This window comes from Lactuca sativa, chromosome 7, assembly GCF_002870075.4.
Source record: "Lactuca sativa cultivar Salinas chromosome 7, Lsat_Salinas_v11, whole genome shotgun sequence".
Taxonomy (NCBI): Eukaryota; Viridiplantae; Streptophyta; class Magnoliopsida; order Asterales; family Asteraceae; genus Lactuca; species Lactuca sativa.
The window spans coordinates 130,009,490-130,018,007 of record NC_056629.2 but is presented as its reverse complement, the minus strand read 5'-3'; the positions used below and the strand labels follow the sequence as shown (position 1 = coordinate 130,018,007).

The 8,518-nt window shown below is 35.3% G+C and overlaps 1 pseudogene; it reads right to left on the bottom strand.

Annotated features, from left to right (window-relative positions):
* Nucleotides 1–4,255: 4,255 nt before the first annotated feature.
* LOC111887422 (methionine--tRNA ligase, cytoplasmic-like) lies at nucleotides 4,256–7,249 on the bottom strand (annotated as a pseudogene).
* Between the last annotated feature and the right edge of the window lie 1,269 nt (nucleotides 7,250–8,518).

The following is an 8,518-nucleotide window of genomic DNA, read 5'->3' as shown; positions in this document are numbered from 1 at the left end:
AAATCAATTTTTTTGGCAAGGATAGGATGTATTTCAACATCGATTTTTACACAATCACATACTAAGGCCTTCAAGAATTCACAGGCCATTTCGAAGGAAATTTTCATCTTCCGGTACTTTTATGCCTTTAGCTGAAACACTCGAGCTATCAAGAAGGTCTCTTTGGGATTCATGCACACAAATTCAGCTTGAATTATGATGTACACACTTCCTCTCTGGGTCAGGGTGTATTGGAAGCATTCACATTTCATGAATTTTCTAACTTTGTAATTCTTTACACGTCTGGTGTATCGTTGGACCAGATGTTCTCAAACTTTCAACTGTGTTTTGCATGCAAGAGGTTTAACCGTTCAAAGGATATGGGGAGTCTTCTGTCATCAGGAATGTTGAGATCAAGAGGCTGAAAGTTTGGAAAATACTTGGAATTTGGAGAAACTGGAATATCCTAATAGTCATCGAATGGTGGTTCTACATATGTGAGATGATGAATGTACTCAGCGTCCAGAAGTCTATAGGTTGGGTTTACCCATGAGTTGATTAGGCTTTCATCAAACATAGTATCAAACTCTTATTCTTTCCATATTTCATTTGCAAACTTAGCAACTCTCTAGTCATGTTTTCTCTAAGCTATGGTAGGGAGTCATCAGTGTGATCTGAAGACATTACATCTTCCAAGTGAGGAGAATTTGATTGTTGAGGTGAAACCTAACGAGTTGGATTTCTAGGAGATGACTGTGGAGTTGGTTCTTTGTTTACCTCTACGGTTGGAGGTTGGTTCTGAGGAGGGGTTTGAAAATTTTGAGCTTAAACGGTCTTGGATTCTGACGATTCAGAAGTCGAAATTCTTATCCCTCTATTATAATCATTATCACATCCCCCTTTTGAGGAAGCAGGCTCCATCTGCTCCTCAAACCATTGTTTCAATTCATCAATCTTTTGAAATGTGGCATCGAATTGCGTTTACATCTGGGTTGATCATTATCACTTCCCCATTTTGGGGATCTCAAGATGGAAAAGGTGTTGAGAAATATCCTTTGTGAGACGGAGGATTTCATCAACACTTTGTTTGGCAGTGAGTGATCTTCTTGATCCCTTGATTATTTCTTGAAGTACCGCAAACCCTGATTCATATGCGATGTGAGTTTCTTTAACAAGCTGCTTTGAGTTGCTTGCTTGAGTTTGAAGGGTTTGTTGAAGATCGGTTTTTAATTAATTCACTTCCTTGATAAATTCTTGGACCTTGGACATGAATTCCTTGTGATCACATGTCTGTTGATTTTCGAGTTTCCCGATGCCCATTTCCATCTGCAAAATGTTGGTGATTTGTTATCATGAATGTTATTTAAGTGTAATGGGATTAATTTTTTGACTAAAAATGATATTGATAAGTATTAAACAAGTAAGGAAGGTGTGGAGTACACACTTGTTTAAGTTTGATCAAGTGTCAAAGTATACTGTCATTTAGGGGCGAAGCCCCTGAACAAATAGGGATTCGGGGGCAGCGCCCATGGGAGCCGGGTCCAATAGGCGGTAGCTCCTGGCGGGGTCCAAGGGGCAGAGCCCTTGGCTGGGGTTATATTGTTGTATTAAAAATGCATCAGAAAATCCAAATTTTGAATATTTGACCTGGTTTTGACTTTGGATTAATCCTTATACAAAACCCGGATTTATAACAGTTTTGACTATTGAGAAAAACTGTTGTATAACAGTTTTGACAGTTTTTTAGACATGGAAGGTTTATAACCAATTTTAGTCAGTTTTCTGGTACTCATGAAATTACACCATCTCATTCTCTCTTTCTTTCTCTCTGATTTTCTCTAAGTCTTATCCAATTGAGGATTTGGGAGTACCACCCAAATACTTCGATTTGAAAGTGATTATCACGATTCTTAGATTTCCAAGTGCCACTAAACCATATCTCTAACAAAAATCGAAGTAATCTGTGATCATGGCAAGTGGTTATTCTGTGATGGAAATGAAAAGTAAGTTTGAAAAACTAAACAAGTTTGAAGGGCAAGATTTTCGTAGGTAGCAACAGAAGATGAACTTTCTCCTTACCACTCTGAAACTGGTCTATGTTCTGAGTACACCCACGCCAGTCTTACCATAATTTGTTAATGATGAACCTTTGGAGGCAACAAGAAGAAGATCAAAGTGGGAAAATGATGATTATATATGTCGTGTTCATATTCTCAATGGTATGTCTGACTCTCTTTTTGATATCTATCAAAATTTCGAATTTGCAAAAGAATTGTGGGATTCTCTTGAATCCAAGTACATGGCTGAAGATGCTTCTAGTAAGAAATTTCTTGTTAGTAACTTTATGGGTTACAAGATGATTGACTCCAGGCCTGTTATGAAACAATTCCATTAAATGTTAAGGATTTTGAGACAGTTTGCTCAACACAATATGAAAATGGATGAAGCCATTTATGTGGTTGTGATAATTGACAAACTGCCCCCTTCTTGGAAGGATTTTAAACGCAATCTGAATCATAACAAAGAGGAATTGACTTAGACTCAACTTGGAAGCCATTTAAGGATTGAAGAGTCCATAAGGACTTAAGAACATGATAACAATCCTAAAGGCAAGAACCAAGTTCGTTCCTCTTCTGTGAACATGGTGGAAGGAGAAAGTTCAAAGAATCCAAAGAATTCTAATGGAAAAAGGAAGTTTAAAGGAAAGGATGACAAGTCTTCCAACAAGAAGGCTAAGTTGGTTTGTTGGAATTGTAACAAACCGGGTCACTTCAAGAAAGATTGTCATCTTCACAAAGTATATAAGGATGGTGCTGGACCAAGTGGATCCAAGAATCCAGAAAAGCAACAAGGTTAAATTTCTGTTTCATTGTAGAATTCTAAATATATTCGTAATTATATTTTTGTGATTTTGGAAGCATTTTATGTGCAGGATGATAAAGTCGCATGGTGGGTTGATTCGGGAGCAACAATTCATGTTTGCAAAGATCTATATTGGTTTAATGACTTTCAACCAATTGAAGATGGATATGTTGTGAAGATGGGAAATGTTGCAACTGAACCAATCAAGGGCATAGGATCTATTTTACTTACTTTTACTTATGGGAAATGTTTGTGTTTGAACAATGTTTTATATGTTCCAGGGATTCGTAAGAATCTCGTGTCTGAAATTGTATTAAATAATTGTGGTTACAAACAAGTGTTAGAAAGTGACAAGTATATCTTGTCAAGACATGGTTACTTTATAGGATTTGGCTATATATGTAATGGAATGATTAGGCTTAATATTAATTATCCTTCTAGTGATAATACTGTTCGCATGGCTTCTAGTCACTACTAGGAAAATAGCCTTTTACGACGCGCAATGCGTGTCGTAAAACGCTCAAACGACGCGCAAATGCGCGTCAAGGAAGGCCCTGCCATAACGAGAGACGACGCACATTTACGATGCACATTTATGACACACAATGCGTATCATTAAAACACCTGTCAAGAAAGGCCATGTCATAAATGAAGATGACACACATTTTTGCGTATCGTAAATTTAAATGTTTAAAAAAATATTGATATATTTATTAATTTTTAAATGAAATTTGCATCTAATGTCTCATAATAGAAATAAAATATCATATACAAAAAATACAATCCATTGCATAAAATTTAATGTCATACAATTCTGTTTCGTACAAAAAATACAATCCATTGCATAATTTGAAATGAAGTCTTCAACTATCACATACCCACAAAAAGAAAATTGTTTTCCACTACTTGAAGCCTATCAGCATTAATTCGATCAGCTTGACTTCTAGCAAACCTTTCAACAACTCCACCTCTTCATCTCTCCACACAACAAACACACATATGCAAAAACAATTAATAAATAAGCCTCCTCATATATATTTTCAATAATTATATATTTATATACCAGTTCTCTAAATAATGGCATAGGGGTCCCAATTCTATGGTCAGAAGGTATCATCTCCCATGGTCTTTTGGCCTTTTCTACATCACAGAGGGAAACTTAGTGGGGCAAAGAAAGCTGCTTTAGTACCTGTAGCAGACAAACTGGAAGGGTAAGAATGTAATTTTTGCATTCCAGAAATGTCTCAACAACAATTTATTTGGTACTATGATGGAATGGAATCACAACAATGGAATGGAATGGAATTAGTCATTCAAACATGTAGTTTGTTATGTACAGTTGAAAAAGTAAATGGAAAGAACAAATATAATTTTTATTAGTATGATATGAACTTTAATCGTATAAGATTACCGCTTAACAAATAATTGTCCTTTGTGTTTTTTGTAGACTTACTTGTAGATACGCGTTGCCCTCACCATATATACTTATTGCAATTTTCAATCCTTACTTTAGCTTGACCTCTGTTAATCAATCATAAGACACATATTCCAATTATGAGGACTTATTTCAGAATGTTCTATAATCAAGAATAATTACCTTCTCCATAGCCCTCACATATTGTTCCACATAAGCACCAATTTTATCTCCCAGTGTCTTTGATAACAGATGTGCTTCAGCACCTGGAGCATCCAGAATGATGGAATTATATCCTGAACCGCTACCACCTCTTCAATTTGTCAACAGAAACAAAAATTTTTAGATTCAATCAAAAAATCACCACTAATTTAGGTTAAACTGGTGCCAATTACTAACATGGACCTTTAGCAATAAAGCTCAAGACACGGTTAATGAAATTACCTAAATTATTCAGCAACTCAGTGTTGATTACTTGAAGATCTATCCATGTGAATAATGTGTCTGATACCTACACAAGTAAACCCAATAATCAATGAAAGAAAAGGAAACAAGGAAAAAAAAAAGTGAGATATCACATTTTTAATTGATATACTAAATAAAAGTTACACCTTTAGTCTAATAGTTAGCAAATGGTATCTCCACGCTTCTACTAGAATATTTGTATCCTGTGCGTCATTACCAAAGACTCCTACACCCTTTCTCTTTGAAAACATACCTTTAAAAAGAAAAAAAAGAGAATGTTTTCAAACTTAATGAGAAAACAATATCTATGATATACATCATCATAAGATTTAAAAGGTTTTATTTGCATAAGAATCTAATGCAATAATACCAAAGTGGTCAAATACTCGAAGAAAAAGAACTTACAGTATGAAAGGGTACATTATCATTCCCCATAACATACAACTCCACATTTTCAGGATTCTTCCACCACTTCTCCCACTCAGGTGTGTAACATGAAGTGATTGAGACATACCCGATTGGTGCATCAATCCAAACATAGAGAACCTAAACATTACACACAGTGGAAAAAAATTGTAAAACTATACTTATATGTGAGACATAAGATGTAGGTCTCATTTTGACTTTATAATAGAGAGAGAGAGAGAGATACAACTTATTTCACTAGCTTTTTCATTGAATCTCTCATGAGGAACAAGAACCCCCCACTTCAAATCTCTAGTAATACATCGTTGCTTTAATCCTATTTTAAGCCACTGACATTTTTTTGATGTACTCTTCAAGTCTACCCTACAACAATGGAAGCTCAAGAAACAAGTGATTTGTGTCACAAATATGAGGAATGGATGCACAGACCTAATTGCATACGAAAGTTTGGAGACATGAAAAGGAATAGAAAGCAAAATATGTACAAAAGGATTTTTTTTTTGATATTTTCACTACATGAAACTTAGCACTTGTTTTCTTGTTCATATAAGCGAGCAATTTACCTTGCATCTTGGATTAATGAGTTCTGTTGGATTCAACAGTTGATTGCAATTTTCGCAGTGACCTCCTCGGGCACAGTCATAATTGAATTTTTTGTTTAGGAATGTACCTTCAACAAGTCGGTTAGCTAAAAATTTCTAACAAGTATCACAGTAAAGCTGCAGTCTAAAATATTTACATAACTTACTATACATCTTTACATTACAGTATCAGTTTGGAATACGTTGAATACAAACAAATATGTATGATTATACATGTTGCATTATGTTCTCAGAAAGGCATTTGTTCTCCATTAACTTTTTAAAGATTGCTTGACAAACTTCGGTTTGTTGTGGGGTTCAAGTTCGTCCAAATTCATCAATAAATACATTCTGTAACATTTAAAAAAAAGGTAAAAAGAATGTCTTTTTTTCATTAAGAAAAAACAACATATCTCAAAAGAAAGTCTAACCTCCCACTTTCTTGGACTTGAAGAGTGAAGAGGGCTACATTGATCAGAAAAACCTAAAGAATTTGAAGTTTGAATGATTCTTGAAAGAAAAATAATTGAAATAAAAGAATTGAAACCCATAAAGAGTATAATAATACCTTTGAATATGTGGTTGAAAACACATAAACAATCACAAAATTAAAATCCTTTGTACGCCTGATGTTAACATGCACATTTTCTTCAGGTTCTTCTAAGAGTATCATATCTTCATGCTTTGATCCAAGCATGCTACAATGTATTCTAAAATCATACAAGAAATATACAAAGTTTAAATTAAATATGAGATATAGAAATTAGAAAAAGTTTTATATAATTATATCGGATATATGTAGGGCTTCTTTTTATGATCAGTGACAACATATAGCAATGCTTGACCCCCTTTAGCCCATGCCACATTACATACCCAATCAGCTTGTGGCTTACTACAGAGACAACCTAAATTCAAATCTCTAACACATAATTTGATGAAACCGTTGTCTTCGTCATACATGGTGTATGCAATGAATCGATGATCAGGTAAGACTTCTAATACCTCTTCATATGCATAACCTAAATCAAGTCAGGTTAATAGATTAAATGAAGTGAAAGAGAATTAGAGATCATTCAGAGATGTTGAAATGATATTGGAATTGGAATTATCCTCAAATCTTCCTGCTTCTTGATTGTAATCGATGAGGTTTTGTTCAATCCTCTTCCAAGAGATGAAATCGAACACACCTGTTCGACTTTTATGTGAAATGATCGCTTCATTTAGGCTAGCTAACCTCCTACAGGAGATGAAATCGAACCCTTCCTCTAGTCTCCTGTAATACAACCGGAATTCCACCTCCAAATAGACAAAGAAGAACAAAAAATTTGAATTCGGATCCAAAAGAAATCAACAAGCTTCAGATGAAGTGCAAATGGAAATTGAAGGTACTAGGGCCCCCCAGCGAAATGGAGGAGTGGAGATCTAAAAATTCATGCAAGATGCCATTTTTTTATTGGAGTTCGAATTGAAGGCGATCAGTGTCTGCTAAAACAGCTTCAATATACTTCTCTTCTTGTTCCATGTATACGTCCGTGTGACGCATCGCTACTTTATCATTGAGATTGGACATCCAGCTTCAGTAAACATCATAAGAACAAGAATATGAATATGAACACTTTCAAAAATCAAAATCACATTTAATCTTTGTAATTTTGATAACTAGTTGTTGTAAATGAGTTAGAAAAGACATTACACCTTCTAAAATAAGTTTTCAAGTACCAAAACATTTTAGGGTAACGATTCTAATCCATTTCCAGCAACTCAAGTCGAAATTCTGCACTCTGTCGACCCTACTCGCCGAGTGCATAAACCTACTCGCCGAGTAGGTTGAAGATACACATGAACTCGACGAGTCCTCCCCATGGACTCGCCAAGTCCATCAGTCAGACAGCAGAATTTTCGACTTTCTTCAACTTTTGAGCACAAATAACAAACAAACAAGCCTAGGCTCTGATACCACTGATGGGTTTTGAGCATTCTAACACTTCCTAAGTGTACATGCAACCCTAATAACCTTGGATCTATGTTTGTCTAATTATCATGCAAAGTTGAATTCCAAGGTTATATTCCTATCTAGCATACATGGGGAACAATTTTAACTTGAATCATAGATAGAATAACTTACCTTGTTGTTGATTGTGTTCCTTGAAACCTTGTGAGCCTAGCACCCCAAGTGTGATGCCTCAAATGCTTCACACAACACCAAATGCTCTTGGAAAGACTCTTGAGATAACACACACTTCTCAAAATCGGCCAAGCCCTCTAGTTTCTTAGTGTAGCCGATTTTGGTGGAGAATATGATTCTTATATAGTGTTGACACCTCTAGGGTTACACCATGTAAACCCTAATGTGTCATGACTCTTCATTTCCATGACCCATGGGTTTGTAACTCCCATGGAGCATCCATGGAGCATCCTATGGGTAGAACCCAACTTGATAATCCATGGAGCCTCTTAGCCCACTATACAAGATATGGATGATTTACATAATCAACCCATATATTTAATTAGTTATCCTTTGATCACTTAATTAATTCCAAATTAATTCTTTGATCAACTAATCAAATAATATTATTAATATATTAGAACTTATAATATATTAATAATCTCCAAGTGTTATTTCTCTCGTTTAGTCTATCCAATTGCATGGTGCCATGCGACCCAAATGGACCATGCCGGGTCGGGTCAAGTATAAGCCCGAAATAGTTATGGACTTAGACACCTTATCCAACAGTCTCCCACTTGGATAAGTCTAATAACTATATCTCTAGTACTTCAGGAACTGACCGGC